The sequence below is a fragment of the Narcine bancroftii genome, chromosome 8, assembly GCF_036971445.1.
Source record: "Narcine bancroftii isolate sNarBan1 chromosome 8, sNarBan1.hap1, whole genome shotgun sequence".
Classification (NCBI taxonomy): Eukaryota; Metazoa; Chordata; class Chondrichthyes; order Torpediniformes; family Narcinidae; genus Narcine; species Narcine bancroftii.
The window spans coordinates 14,318,718-14,335,192 of record NC_091476.1 but is presented as its reverse complement, the minus strand read 5'-3'; the positions used below and the strand labels follow the sequence as shown (position 1 = coordinate 14,335,192).

Genomic DNA, 16,475 nt, shown 5'->3' with positions numbered 1-16,475 from the left:
GGAAAATTGGTTGGTTGGGGTTGGGTGTTGGGTTTTTCCTCCTTTGCCTTTTGTCAGTGAGCTGGGCTCTGCGGTCTTCTTCAAAGGAGGTTGCTGCCCGCCAAACTGTGAGGCGCCAAGATGCACGGTTTGAGGCGATATCAGCCCACTGGTGGTGGTCAATGTGGCAGGCACCAAGAGATTTCTTTTGGCAGTCCTTGTACCTTTTCTTTGGTGCACCTCTGTCACAGTGGCCAGTGGAGAGCTCGCCATATAACACGATCTTGGGAAGGCGATGGTCCTCCATTCTGGAGACGTGACCACCCAGCGCAGCTGGATCTTCAGCAGCATGGACTCGATGCTGTCGACCTCTGCCATCTCGAGTACTTCGACGTTAGGGATGAAAGCGCTCCAATGGATGTTGAGGATGGAGTGGAGACAACGCTGGTGGAAGCGTTCTAGGAGCCGTAGGTGATGCCGGTAGAGGACCCGTGATTCGGAGCCGAACAGGAGTGTGGGTATGATAACGGCTCTGTATACGCTTATCTTTGTGAGGTTTTTCAGTTGGTTGTTTTTCCAGACTCTTTTGTGAAGTCTTCCAAAGGCGCTATTTGCCTTGGCGAGTCTGTTGTCTATCTCATTGTCGATCCTTGCATCTGATGAAATGGTGCAGCCGAGATAGGTAAACTGGTTGACCGTTTTGAGTTTTGTGTGCCCGATGGAGATGTGGGGGGGCTGGTAGTCATGGTGGGGAGCTGGCTGATGGAGGACCTCAGTTTTCTTCAGGCTGACTTCCAGGCCAAACATTTTGGCCCATTCAGAGCCAGCTCTTCAGCGCTTGACGTCCTGCTTTGCGGAAACTGCCAAAATGTTTGGCCTGGAATCTGTTTGTTTATTTATTCTTTATTTGTTTACATGTTTACACTGTGTACACTTTTTTTTGCACTACCAATTATTCATAATTTTTCATGCCCGCGGGATAAAGGAATCTCAGGGTTGTAAGTGATGTCATGTATGTCCTCTGACAATAAATCTGAAATCTACATTGTTCCTGAAAGGGACAAACAGTCAAAAATATAACCCCTTTTAAAGAAGCAGTCATTATTTTAAATAAAATCAAATTATTTTAGAGATTCTGTTTCCTCAAGGTGGGGAATCAAAAATGACAAAATTAAAATTATGGCTATTACATTTAAAAATTAATATAAAAACAACATGCTGCTTTACATATAACTATAATTGAACGTTTTATGCCGATAACTGGTATATTTTGATGAGTTAAAGTGATTGAGGTTGCGGGTTAGAGTGGAGCTGAGATGCAAATCAACATGAAATGGAGCCCAGACCTGACGGATCAAAGAGTGTATTACGATTCCTAATATTTTCCCATATTGTTCCAATTTCCCTGCTGTCATGTATCCTTGATCAGGAGATGATCTGGGCTTCATCATTTATGTTCTTTTGACTGCAATGTCAGGAGAATCACTGAAAAAAAGAACATTATTGCTGCCCACGTGATCATTCACACTGGGTGCCTTTTTAGACTGCAAGTACCTGAATGCAACAGTCCTGGTGGTTGGACGTGCAGTAGAGTAAATGACTGTCAACGTGTTTTTCCGGTACGATTTACACTGCAGGCTTCCTCCAAAAACTTGTTGGGGTCCTGCAGGATAAATCGCGGTGCAGGAATTAACACCAAATTCCTTGATTGTGTTGTTACATGGCCTGCAGATTAAAAACAATAATTGATGTTCTGCAACTCAAGAGGAGATGATGTTCTGTTGGACAAGTTGATAGGTTTCCTGTAAATTTTATGAAAGTGAAAATGAATCCAAATGCTAAATTCAGAAAATGCAACTTGCTGATAATTCAGTCCGTTTGACTTAGTACTTAGTCTGCAACTCGAGTTCTGGATTTTCTCTACAAACTCAACATTCACCCTTCCAACCCTCTACATCCTCATTATTGTTTAATAATACCATTAGGATATTTTAAAATTGATTTTTTGCCACCATAAATAATATATGCATGAAAGTTATTTTTGTGCAGAGCTTTGGTAAGCTCCCCTGATAGCTTAGTTGGCAAACAAGCTATCTAATATTCTGCTCAGGAATCATAAAGTTGCAAGTTGAGCCTCTTTATTTTAATTTCACGCATACCAACGAAGCATCAAGTCAGGGGCCTGCAATTGGATTCAAAGAGAAATATAAATTGCTTAGGATTTTGCCTGATGATTTTTTTTCTCTCCAAAAGAACTTGAGGTAATGTGCATTCATCTGGGCAACAATGAGACCTAAGTTTGCCTGGTGTGAGATCTCAACTTTTAATTTCATTGAGATCGACAGTTGACACGGTGGTCCTTTCTCATAATATGAAACTTAGAACAGTTAGAAAGTGCAAATATCTGGCAATTTGGCAGAACAGACCTCATTGCCCTCCTGAGTTGATTAATTTTCTGGGGCATGTAACCCACCCCTTACTCAAGAGGGATGAATGATTGGGGAGGACATGGAATGACGGAAGATCTGCTGAAATTGTCATCTCCACAAGAGTCAATGTCATCAGCAGATTTAGAAAGTTAAATCAACATTTTTTTAAAAAATGGAAAAGTATCTGACATTGACAGAAGTTAATATTGTTATAGTGGTCTTCAATAATTGTATCACAATTAATAGCTCAAAGTTACATATTCTATTTTTTTCATTTTCTTATAATCTTCCTTTGATTAGATGCACAATAAAATGTTGGATAAATTATTGGAGCTATCTCAATTGTGAAGGTTGAATATAAGAAAAATTGCCATTTTTCAATTGACACAAAAAATGCCCCAGGAATTTTGCTAGCAACTTCTTCCAATTGTTCGTAACTTTCAACACTTCTTATTATTGTCAATAAAAGTGATACTGGAAAAAAAAAATCCTTTATTCATTTAGTCTGCCAGCTCATTGCAACTGACAAATCAAAATCGTGATATTTAGCTTCCTATGTCAGAGTCTATCCTTGAGTTAGTTTAATTCTGAACACCTGTCTTCATAACCATCAAATAGAATATCTTGCCTCAAATGTTTTGGGGCTGAAGGAAACTTAGCAATAACAGTGAAGTCTATATACTGACTCCAGTTGATTAAAGATGTGTGGCACCAGTTGGATCCCATTGATGCAAAATAGACAAATTCACTTGGATGAAGCAATTGGTTGTCATTCTGTTTTTAAATAGTTGTAAAGTGGCTTTCAGAATTGGGTAATGATTCATTGACCACCGCCAGTGGGCTGATCTCGCTTCAAACCGTGCATCTTGGTCCCTCACAGTTCGGCGAGCAGCAACCTCCTTTGAAGAAGACCGCAGAGCCCACCTCACTGACAAAAGACAAAGGAGGAAAAACCCAATAACCAACCCCAACCAACAAATTTTCCCCTGCAACCGTGTCTGCCTGTCCCGCATCGGACTTGTCAGCCACAAGCGAGCCTGCAGCTGACGTGGACATTTACCCCTCCATAAATCTTCGTCCGCGAAGCAAAGCCAAAGAAAGAAAGAATGATCCTGCATTCATGTCAACAAGCAAGTCTCACCTCTTTTGCTGTTCATCAATTAAACACAATGAATAATCATGCCAAATGCTTATTTTCAAGTAGATGAATGCTGCTTCCAGGCTAAACAAAAGTAATTGATGCAATCTAGGTTATGGGTTTTAATAATATTGATTGTATCTCCAAGCAATTTACTCAGGACATTGGAGATTATGCATAATCCTGAAAAAAGAGGAGTCGATTAACAATAATTTATTGCATCCTCAGGACATCTTGAAATTCTGTCACAGGTAAATAAATAAGAAGTGATGACTGTTGACATTGGTTTGTGGCTTGACTGGGGGTGTGGAATTTATACAGAAAAGGTCATTTATCTGAAGTCTTCCTGGACAAGCAAATATTTATTCCCAGCAAGATTTCTACTAATTTGGAAAATAGATTTCAGGATTCTTGATACTGAACTCTTTACTGCATGTGAGGAATTTAATTCTTTTGAGTGAATCATGCATAAATACTGGCCATATTAGAACTAATCAAATTACCATCAATCCCATAAGGGCATCTATTCTGAAGGCAGTTCCTCCATCTTTGTGGTAATATACAATAGTGACTTGCTGAGATGCTGCTTAGCTTTTCAGTATAGCATAATTGGCTTAGTTCCCACATTTATGAGTGTTGCATCTTTATTACCTTTTTATATTTAGCAAACAGAGTGTTGCAATCAGTGTTTTCTGCTTTCCAAGCAAATAGCATTAATATTGACTTACTTGTTTTTCATTAGCTCCTGACTGTCCTCAATAGGCCATTTCATGTCAGGCCTCTGCTTGGAGCCCGGGTGTGAGTGCAGATTGAAAACCTAAAACTTACCTTTCAGACAGCAGTCCTAAAAGCTGCTCTAGTGTCCTATTGATATCCAGAGGCACCTCCCTGTGCCCTCCGGAGCTGATGGAGGTGGAACGACTGGTGCCATAGCGCTACCTGTCATAAATACGTGGCAGAACAATGGCCATCTTCCCGACCCGTAATCTCTCACACAGCTGGAACCACTCTGTGGTTCCCAGAACAGTTCTGGCTGCATGGGGATTATGGGTCGGAAAGACGGCCATTGCTCTGCCGCGTTATGAGCCGCAGAGAGTGGCCCCGAAGGCCGAAGTGGCTCGGTGTGGCTTTCGCAGCCCATATCGGCTGCCCCGAAGGCCTGCACTGCCCCGACAGTCTGCTCTCCCCCAATGGCTGCCGCCCCTGCCTTGAGTGGTGAGATGGGTCGCAGGTTGATGGCATCCTCAGCCCGCCCATAACCAGCCTCTTGCAGTGGCTGTACATTCAGGTCAGGTGGTGGAGTGCTGCGCTCCACCAATTATCCAAGAAGGGTTGGAATCAGCGCCTTGGAGTCAGTCATGGCGCATTCAGAAAGGTCTTTAGCCCTAAGGGTGAAGAACCTTTGCCTTTATGGAAGGGTGTTTTCCCTGCTTGAAAGTACCTCATGTCGCCTTTTCCTCCAGCTCTGTCTTTCTCTTTCCCTTTGTTCTCTTTCCTCAAGCTTTGTATCCCCAGGGCCAACCCCTCTCCTGATCAATTCTCACCTTTCCTCTCCTGTCCTCCTATCCATGTTCAATTACACTGCACAACAGTGTTTCTCAAAAAGTTTGCTTCCTGAAAAAAAAGTGGTGGTTATAATAGACAACTTCAAGCTAAACACCAAGATAATTTAAAATTTGCTGTACCATTCAGAAAGTTGGAGAAAGATTAAATTAATGTTTATTGAATTTAATGTGTTTAATTGCATGGGGATGATGACACAATTGGCATTTTTACGCAGAAATTGGAATGATGCCAAAAAAAATAAGCATAGTTCCATCTGGTGTGTCCCGTTTACATAGAGGCACTTTTACACAGCCTTCCTGTGTTGTAGAGGTTTTCAGAGGTGGGAATGTTGTATTCATTAGGCCTGTTTCTTACCGAGTGGCTGCAGTCAATTTACACCTGCAGCCTCTCCGTAAAAATGTGTAGGGGTTTGAGTGGAAAAATTATGGGATGGAATTTGGATAAAAAATTCTATTCTGATATTTTTACACTGCCACCGGAGCAGAAATTTCTGCTGTTCAGTGACTGTGTAAAAGTGGCTACTGTGTTAATTCAACTGACCGAAAAACGTTTCGCCAATGATTTTTGTTTGTACTCAGCATCTGATGCCTCTTGTGTCAGTGACCAACAGTAGTCAGCCAGCATTGATGGATTCCAGTTGCCCTGATACTGCTTTTGCATGGATGCAATGTCCTGGTGAAACCTTTCACCGTGTTCATCACTGGCTGCGCCAGCAGGGCAGAAGTTCAAGGGTGAATGCAGAAAATAAATTTTCAATGGTGTGCTGCACTTCGTGGTTTTGTCTGCTTGAAGCATGTTGTCAATCAGCCGGATGTAATTTTGTCCTCTGTGGCTGCCTTCCACGCATGTCCAGGCCAAAAACAATATTTGCATAGCACATGCACTGAGTTCAGGCCCAAGCATGCTTAGATTGACGCAAACTGCTTGCCTTGAGAGCAATATGCTGAATAAAAAAGGTATGTGATAGGAATATTGTCGTGATTTTCATCATCCAAAACCCAAAATCCATAAAATACACTCAAAAATGTTCAGGAAGCAAAATCTTCATTGTCCAGTGTTGCCACTTTTTTCCTGTTGGCCTCTGCTCCTCCCCCTGCCCTCTGTGGTGATAAAGCCACCAGCCTGCTGCAGGAGTGACCTTTTTACCTGCAGAAAGACCACCTGGGAGGCTGGTTCCACCTGGCCGCTGTTAATCAACTGACCTGGATATCGACCTTGAGTCGGCTCATTCCTGGGCCAGTCACACGTCGAACTATCGAGACTGAAACCGGTGTACAAGACTTTAAATGGATTAAAGCCTGAAGTACAATCTTTCTGTGTTTTGTGCCTTTTTGCTGCACCACAGTCACCACACCCTCACTTCCCTCCTCCCTCACCCTTTAATATTCAGGTGCCTGCCAGCTTTGTGCTCATGCCTTGAGAAAGGGCCTGGCTTGAAATGTTAGTTATGGATGCTGAAAAGGCTGCAGTTCCTCCAGCATTTTTGTGTTCTCATTATGCTTTCTGCTTTTTTAACATCCTTTCTTGATAATTTAAAAAAGCACTGATTGGCACACAGATGCCACACCAATACTCCACTTGCTACCTTTTATCAGACTAAATACAGACTTTAGTTTTGGGATTTCACTGAGACTACTAATAGCTTGCATAAATTTGGAGGGACAAGATGTTTTCCAAAGAGGGAAGAATAGCAAATGTGCTCTAAATGTTTGGCATATTACCAGGACCCAGGGTGTGCACAGTAAAATCTTGATGCAGTTATTTGGACCTAAATTTATTACCTGCATCACATCAGGAAAACGAGTATTGAGTGTGTCTCCACAATTTACTAACATGTAGCCCTGTTATCCAGAATTCAGGCAATCTACAAAAGAAAATTGCGGAAAATAAATAGGTTAAAAAAAAAACCCAAAATTTTAAATTGGCACACATCACCATTAGTTAGCCAATCTATACTACACACAAACTGAAGCACGGAAAGTTCTATTATCTGGCATGTACCAATCCCCATAGGTGCCAGAGACCAAGGGTTTTTACTCTTTTCCTTCATCCCTACCAGGATCTTAAAGAAAAGTTATTACTATAATATTATTCTGGTTCTGCATGTTTCTCAAATTCATTTGAATTCAGCCCAACTTAAACCCAACAGCATTCTTCCAATTAAGTCCCAATAAGCCTGTGCTTACATAATCCAGAATTTCTGATATTCTTAGGAGGTGTTCACTTTGGAATCACTGATTTTGCTTGATAGATGGTCTCCTCTGGAGTCCAGAAGTGGAAAGCAAACCTAGGCCAATTTCTCATCCTTTAAATTAAGGAATCCAGGTTAGATCTGACTCCGGAAGCACGAATCCATTTATTTGAATGCAGGGGGCCATTGTGAGAGACTAAAATGTTTAATTACTTAAGACGCATTAAAAACTGCAGAGGGTGGAATCTGAAGCATTATTTTTCTCTCCCATGATGCTGGTGGACTTGCTGACATGCTCCAGCAGATTGTTATTTTTTAATTGTCGTGAGCCCAGTGGATCCCAAAACCCAGAAGCAGTAGAAATTCACCAAGACAAATGGTTACTTAAGCAAAAGCTACTTTTAATTTTCCTTAAACATAAAAACTGGAACAAACTTTAACTTATTACTATTAACTTAGCCCCCTTCTAATTCTAAGCTTGCATGTATATAATGAGTACATGTTCAGGAAAGTTCTTTGCTTTAATAGTCTCACTCCTCCAAGTTCACTGGTATCAAGCAATTCTTATACTGTGGATAGAATTTAACATTTATGAATTTTCACCAGGTTTTGGTGCTTAAAGGTAAATGGTTACTACTTAGGAAGGTCCTTGTTTGTTTCAGAGAGATATTTGTTGCTCGTTGGACACATGGAAACTGATTTCCTCCAATCAGCCACTTCAGTGTCTTGCCGAAGAAACTTGCCCCACCATGGATTTTCCAAATGATACCCTCTTCTTCCAGGTCACCACAGAGTTTCTCTTGTTTCCCTTATTTCAGGAGAAACATTCTAGCCAGACATTTCCTCTTGTAAGGACAATGAGGGCTTTCAACAGGCTGAACTCAAAACTCACAACCCGTATTCAAAATGGGGTTTTCAACATGCCTGCCAGCTTATAATGTTGCAGTCTCAAAAGCTACTGTAGAGCTGACTTTTCTCTCCCTCTTTCCTTTCTCTCTCTCTCTCTCTCTCTCGCTCTGCTTGTAAAAACCAACTTCTCCCAAGGCTCCAAACCCAATCCTTGAAAGATCTTTATCAGCATTTGAGCCCAGGCTTTGTTCCATCTGTACCTATTTCTGAATTTCCTTCCAAAACAGTTCCATTGTCTGTTGCAAAGCCACTGTGGCCTGCATGTCCAGCTCTTGAATTTTAAATTAGATGTAAAGTGTAAGTATCTGTTTGTGAAGTGACCTGCACTAAACCCCCCACGATCACTTTTAACAACATTTATATATAAAATAACTCATAACATAATTAAATTTTTTTGCCACAACTTTCTCAAATATCTTAATTGTTCCCATTAAAGCTTTAAGTTAAATGCTATTTTAATGGTCTTAGGCAAAGTACCAAAAATTCTTATTTTTTTTAAATGTTCACAATTCCTGAATATTTTAAATATTGAATATCAAAAGCTTTTGAAGTATTATAGTTGATACTGATGGTTAAATCTGGGAGTTCTGTTTAGCTGCCCAACCAACAATTTTCCGTTGTTTTGTGGGTGAAGTTTACTGTGCACCACCACTCCCTCCCTTTTCTATCGCCCTCCAATGTGAGTTAACATATCCACTGAAGTCCTTGCTCCACATGCTACCCCTTGTGTTGTTGAGAGATTTATGACAGTTAAGGACAAACTTTGTATGTGGGACATTGGCAAATTTGGGAAATCAATTGTCACAAAATGCAATTTCTTCACCAATGTTGTTTTGAGTGATTTTATTTTGGAATTGTCTTCTCAAAACCATGACAATTTGAAAGTTGGCTTTCAATCCATTTTAGAATCAGGAAGAGAACATTTTCATTAGCTTTAATGATTATTCTATATCAACTCTCATGACCTATTCATAAGGTATGGAAATATATGCAAGAAAATATCAAATATTTGAGAAGTTTCAAAATCAAACGAACACCTGATATGAATATTTGATTATGCAAATAATATGTCAGTAATAAAATTTTATAATTAGAATCTTCAAAAATTGTAATTACTCACTGTTTAATTAAAACAGAATTGTTTTATTCATGTTATCTATATCTTAGTTTCTGTGTCAGAAACTGTGGGACTTGAAATAATGGAAGTCAGGCTGTTTAACAGGCACAATCTCTCCCATAATTACTTTTGAGTTATGACGTGTGTCAGGAAACCATTAAAGGAAGGAAAAAATAGCTTGTGGAAGGCTGCTGCATGTCCAGACTCAAGTAAAACCTGATGTTGTCAATATTTCGGAGGTAGGGCACAAGATGACAACCCATTGGCAATGAATTATTTGCTCTAATTAGTTTAGGCACAATTTACCAGTCAGTGACTTTGCATAAAAGCACTTACTGCTCTGGAAGCCCTGAAGAATGGATTTTTTTTGTTGTTGTCTTGTGATTATGAGGACAGATTGATTGCAAACCATTATGCAAATATCAAGAGAATAGACTGTATTATCTAGTTTTATGTTGCATTCAGTCTGTTTGCATTTCTATCATCTGAGATGACAACAGAAAGACTAAAACATTAGCATGACATAGCCATTATATTTTTGTTTTTCAGAAATTGTCGATGGGCAACTGAAACAGTGAGTAGATGACATATTATCAAATTGTTCTTCAGTTATCTGTAATAGTGTAATTTGATGCAAAAGAGAAAGGCTAAAAAAAATTCCTTGGCATGGAATAATAATTTCATTCAAAACAAATAACATGGAATCTGTAATGAGAAAGGCCATCAGTTTATTGTCTGCTCTATTTAGAACTAATAAAATAAATATTGATTAGGAAATATTGTAAATTGGATGGTTGATAAGTTGATGATCATTCATACATCTTAATGGAATTGAAAATTGGAAAAGCTATCATTGAGGCAGTTAATCTAGCCCAGTCCATTTATATTGCCAGCAAAAGTCAAGCTTATCTTCTTGTTCCTGATGTTCCTTACTCCAGGGTTTTTTCTCAGCCTAATTACACTCAATTAATCGACAACTGCATTTGTTTTTATCTGATTTATGCTAGAAATTGGAAGAACCACACCTAATATTTTGTCTGGGCACTCTCCAAACAGATGGGATTAAGATCAACCACTCTCCATACTCCTTGCCTATCCATCTGTCTTCTTTCCTTCAGCCCTCCACCCCCTTTCCTCTCCATTTACAGAGCTATCCCCCTTCCCCCTTTTTGGAAGGGGCATCGCCCCCTTGCTGGTGTGCACTCCCTCCCTCATCTATCTTTTACCTCCTTATGGGTCTGTGCTCCTCTCTTACCCTGCCTGCACCCCCCTCCCCCCCCCCCACTATTGTTTAGGCACCTGTGTACATTTTGCTCTACCTTGATGAAGGGTTCAAGCCAATATATCTAACTTTGTGATATAAAGTATGAGTTTGGTCAGCATTGTGCGTTTAATTCAATCATCCTTTCATGCTTATTCCATTGGGTTTTCTATCTTGTGCACGAAGGAGAGAATCCCCTCTTTGATAAATCCTGTCTCAGTGGGCAAACATTTCTGCATCCTTCTCAACAACAAACTGAAAATAGAAAGATTTGGAGGATACACAATGTCTTCCTGAACAGCCAACAAAAGTGCTTCGTTGAATGATTTTAATGAATCTTTTACTCAAAACACATGAGTTAATTGAAATGTAAGAGGTCAGGCTATATCATGCACTTTTTTGTTTCAGCCATTCACTTCAAGTCACAGAGCATCAGTTTTATGAATTTACCTCGGTTCCTGTATCCATGTAGCAGAATAATATTCCCTTTTCACCAAGAGGGATATGCTGGTTGCACAGACACAATGGACATAAAGCAAAGGCAGAAACCTTTTACACTGGATTTTCATCATCTTTTTATTAATTTGCAACTTTAAAGTATTTTTTAAGTATGTGCTATGCATGTTATTTCAGTAAATCATAACTTCAAACATAAGGTACAAGGACAAAAGTTCTGCATGGAAATTGCTGGATCTTTGCCATTCTTTCCACACCTGCATTAGAGCTATAACTATTGGAAGGCAGTTTTTTTAAAAAAAAGTGACTTTCTCTGGTACCGAGATCCAGTGATTTTGAAGATGGGGCAGGAATTGTAGGAGATCACATTGCTCGTGAAACCGAAGAAAGCTACTTAGCAAGCAGCATCTATAGATTGACGATGCAACAGCCTATCGTCTGCAGAATCTTGTTCACTACTTCCGTAAGGTTCATCAAGAGGTCTTCATCAAGCTGCAGTGAGAGAAATATATTTACTTGCATACTCTGTCTATAAAACCCCTTCCATTTCTGACAAGACTCCGGTCCTTTGTAGGAATGATCCAAATACCACCTATCAAGTGAAGAATAGCATGTCATTATTGAAACCTCATTTTAGGTTTCAAGGGAATCTTCATAATTAATTGAATAATTCTGTCTTTGTTGTGCATATGAATGAAAGGATATATTAGGGCCTGAATTTTGGAGCGAATTGAAATGAGAAAACTGCTATTGTTGAAACACATTTAGACTCAGCACTGTCAGGATGTTTCTGTATTGACTTGTTAGTACAATTAATCAGTTGGGTACAGTAAATGATCTTCCAAATCTGTATTTTATTTAGGTCACGATGCAAATCACCACTCATCATTTATTCCTTGATCTGTTACCTGGCAAATATCTCAACAGAGGCAGACTTGAATTTGTGAATAACTTTGTTATTTAACTTTGGAACGTCTATCAAGTGTTCATTCACCAAACCATTTGTAGTATTTCATCCATAAATGTCACAGCAGGAAAAAAAAAGCCCTTCCTATTGAGGCAAAGACAAAGCAGCTAAACCAATTGTCATCTGAGCTGCATTGGTAATCAATACTTTATTCCAATTTCTTTGCAGTGCTAAGTATAATAATTATAACTGCCATAATTTCAGACTGCATTTGATGTAATTATTGTCATACTTCTGGTATATCAGAAAAGTAGGTCTGAAACTTGCTGAAACTATAAATAAAACAAAGAAACATTAAAAGTGTACAAATACTAAAAATTCCTCCAGTATAGATTTTTGATTTGATGTTATGTTTGTTGCTCATTTGCATTTGCTTTAATTCGGGATACTGCGAAGGTGTAGCAAATAGAGCCTGGGGAATCGAGAAATACTTACACAAGGAAGGAAGTTAATTTTCTAGTTTTGATATTGACTTGTATGTACAGAATTAACGAGTGCAGATTTTTGAAAAAACCCCACTAAAGATACAATGTAGAAGGCCAAGGATGAAAGGATTCCTGAAAACCTCTTTGGCAAAATGTGAATAAATTATATATAAAATATGAAACGTATCTGTTTGCAATATTAAAGTATTCTGAAATGAAATCCCAGACAGACTTGACTAAGAGTTTTGAATTATCACTGAGATTTCCTTTGCCAATACATTTGCAGCCAGTTTTTCCATGACCATTTTACTTTTAAACGCCAATGAACACAACTGAATATTTTGCAAGGTAGCATCTTGTTATCTATAACTGCCTGAGCTCTGTTTGTTCCAATTAAAATTTTATAGGGTACACATAAGAAGTGATTGGTATAAAATGGCATGATCTAATTAATTGTGCCAAAGTACTCTCATTCAGTTGGAAATTGTTGCTCCGGAGAAAGGATGTTAAGTTCTGCCTTAGTTCAGTATGATTACCTGTGTTTCTTGTTGATTTTATCACTTTTTTAAAACCTTTTCTTTGAATCATCACTGAATTTGAAATTCATGTAAAATTGAGTTGCCTTTTAAAAACAACATTTGAAACACCATTGGGGTGGCCATGGCTCAGATGGTGTTGGTAAAAGTGTGGCCATAACAGATGCCAAGTTGAGCCTTAGACTTAAAACTGCTCTTTCATATTGACCTTCTCTCTCATGAAAACAGACGCACAGAGTCACACTAAACTACTGAGTTTTTATTCCTGCATCCTGCACATTTAGGCTTCTAAACTGATGATAATGAAAAGATTACTCAATGTTCTTCAGCTCCTCCACTTAGGCCAAGAGGGCAAGAAATAAGAAAGTAGCCACCTGCACAGGGAAGTGGCCTTAGAAGAACAATGCCTGGTCCCAGGCAAGACCATGCCCTAGTTAATGAGTAGATGGAACATCCATCCTCAAAACATCTGGACAGTAAAACCTATCCACAATCTACCAGGTAAGCTCATCAAAAGCCTTTAATAGTATTTTATTTCATTAGAGTCAACATGATTATCATCTACTGAGCTGCATCACCACACCTTACAGATAAGACTTGTGACTTTGTCTTTGCAGAGAGCAGGAAAGAACCTCTCCAGAAGAGAATGTCATGGAGTGCAAGGAGCAAAAAGACATGGAGGGATCATCAAGGATGGAAGAGGAATGATGAAGAGAATGTCATGGAGTGCAAGAAGACATGGAGGGATCATCGAGGATAGAAGAGGAATGATGAAGAGAATGTCATGGAGTGCAAGGAGCAAAAAGACATGGAGGAATCTTCAAGGATAGAAGAGGAATGATGAAGAGTATGTCACGGAGTGCAAGGAGCAAAAAGACATGGAGGGATCATCAAGGATGGAAGAAGAATGATGAAGAAAATGTCATGGAGTGCAAGGAGCAGAAAGACATGGAGGGATCGTCAAGGATGGAAGAGGAATGATGATGAGAATGTCATGGAGTGCAAGGAGCAAAAAGACATGGAGGGATCATCAAGGATAGAAGAGGAATGATGAAGAGAATGCCATGGAGTGCAAGGATCAAAAAGACATGGAGGGATCTTCAAGGATAGAAGAGGAATGATGACGAGAATGTCATGGAGTGCAAGGAGTGAAAAGACATGGAGGGATCATCAAGGATAGCAGTGGAATGATGATCAAAGTTTAACATTGCACTTGCACCCAACAGCATCATCTCAGGCCTGATACTATAAACGATGAACACATTTAGTTGTGAGTCATGTGGGAGATAAACTGGGAAACAGACTGCAAGAAACATTCTGGCATAAGGTGTAGTGCATCAAGATAGCTGCTGGAGTTCTGTGCATCTGCCACATCCTGGAGGGAACTAATGAGAACCACAGATACAAAACTCTAATACCAAAGCTGATGCCAATCCACATTGTGAGTCCTGTCGCAACAAACGCAGAAGACAACGAGGGGCACAGAGGACTCCATCTCCAAGCTGTCAGCAGAGATTGTGCAGAGTCAAGGGACAATGATTTTGAATGTCAAGCATACTTCTTTACTGCGGATTAGCAACTACTATCACACAGTAGCTTCCAATTCAGGCGAGGGATGCTGTGGAGACAGCGATCAAGTCTTTCTGCTACAAGCTATCTTACATTAATCTCTGCTACTTGTCTGTTATATATATTCACAATTTGGATGTGAATGTAGGAGATATGCTCTGTAAGTTTGGATGAAAACATGAAACTTTATGCCTTCATTGATGGTCAGGAAAGTTGTCCAAAGCAAATCCAAGATCTAAATCAGATGGAAAGTTGAGCAGAGTATGGAAGATGGAATTTAATTCTGACAAGGACCTGAATGGTCTACTTCTGTTCCCAATTCTTATCATTTTTGTTTTGAGTCGAGACATACCAGCCTTGTATAGAGCAGTGTCATCATAGAACAGAGCTACGCTGTCTTCAGTGAGCAGAAAAATGCCACTCTTAAGTAGATAACTGTTTTATTGAGAATGGGAATGCCATATTTCGGGCAAATTACTGTTCTCTGAGAACACAGCGATTGAAAACCAAGACCAGCTTCTAGTTCTGTGGGATCAAAGGAAACCACACATCTGCAGCCAGCATTTGGGCACATAAGTAGCTTGGGCAGAGTTGCTACATATGAGCAATACATTTTTAAATTTTGTTTTTTAATTTAAAAATTAAATTTTAATTTTTTAAAAATGTAGACATACAGCATCGTAACAGGCCCTTCTGGCCCACAAACCCGTGTGGCCCAAATACTGTACAGTACCTGGAATTCAAGTAACCGGCAGCCTCAAGCAACCACAAAATAAAGGAGAAAAATAAATTTTAAAAATAAAATAACAAGTTAAATTATGCAAGTTTAAAATGGAAAAATTAAAGGTTCGTTGAAGTAACAGATAAATATTTGGTGAAAGTGGGAGCAAATATTCAACCTACGAAGTACCTTGGTCATGTTTTGCTCATAGCAGCTGTTTGAATAAAGTTGTTTTTAAATAAGGTAGTGTCGCCCAGGAAGAAGAGCTGGTTGATGCCACTTGCCTTTGGGGTGACTCTCTTAAAGTGTCTCCTTATCCCTACTTAGTAAGTCCCCCTGGTTAGAGACTTTATCTGTAAACTTCAAGGAGAAGGGTTTTAATTATCTATAATGTTCTTGATCATATTTTGGGCAGCTCTATGAAGGGGGATGAACTTGCAGATGCAGGAACGGTTAAATATCATCAAAAATGTGACTGAGAATAAAGCAAAATGCTTTAAGCTTTATATATTCATGCAAGTGAAGTTTGTTCAGTGTAAGTACAGTCTCGTATTTTTGTCTTTTTAAATTGTTTATTCTAAATGCAGGCACTGCAGCTGTGTGTCCAAGCTAGAACTCCTGGTTAATTCCCCTTATCACTCCCATATAGGAACACCAGTCCTTGGCCTCATTCATTGGTAGGGTGAGCCTAAATGTAAATATGAGAAAGAACACATCATACTTCTCTTGGACAGCCTTAAGCCCAATGTCATAAGCTTTTACTCGTCCACTTTTGCATCACCCCAGCTCTACTTGGTTCCACCATTTCCATCTCTTCTTTACCTCTTCTGACATCTCTCTCTAAACTCCCTCCCCTACCCGTTTGTTCTTGCTCTATCTGTCTCTCCAGCAATTTCACCTTCTATTCAATAGCTTCTTTACCTACTTCCCTTATTACTCATCTCTGAAACCCAATGATCTCTCCCTTTACCTGTCTCTCCACCTCTCCCATCTCCCTACCTATTATCCCCTCTCAACCCTTTACCCTCTTCCCTCTATCCCTCCCCATTGACATACATCATATCACTCCTTACCAGACTGAAAAAAAGGGTCCCAACCTTCAAAACATTAATTGACTCTTTCTATCCAATGGATACTCCAGGACCTGTCGAGTCCTTCCATCTTCTCATTGTTTGATGAAGAGAGTTGCATTGCCGATTTTCTCAACTTCT

The 16,475-nt window shown here is 39.5% G+C and overlaps 1 long non-coding RNA gene across 2 annotated transcripts in view; it reads left to right on the top strand.

The window, feature by feature from the left end:
- LOC138741666 (uncharacterized) overlaps window positions 1-16,475 on the top strand; it is a 278,034-nt gene that overhangs the window by 49,995 nt on the left and 211,564 nt on the right. Inside the window, exons 2-3 of one of the 2 annotated variants that reach the window (XR_011343648.1) lie at window positions 9,879-9,903; window positions 11,909-11,979. This is a non-coding gene — a long non-coding RNA (uncharacterized lncRNA). Of the gene's footprint in view, window positions 1-9,878; window positions 9,904-11,908; window positions 11,980-16,475 lie in introns of those variants that run through there. The other variant, XR_011343647.1, reaches the window with a different exon arrangement.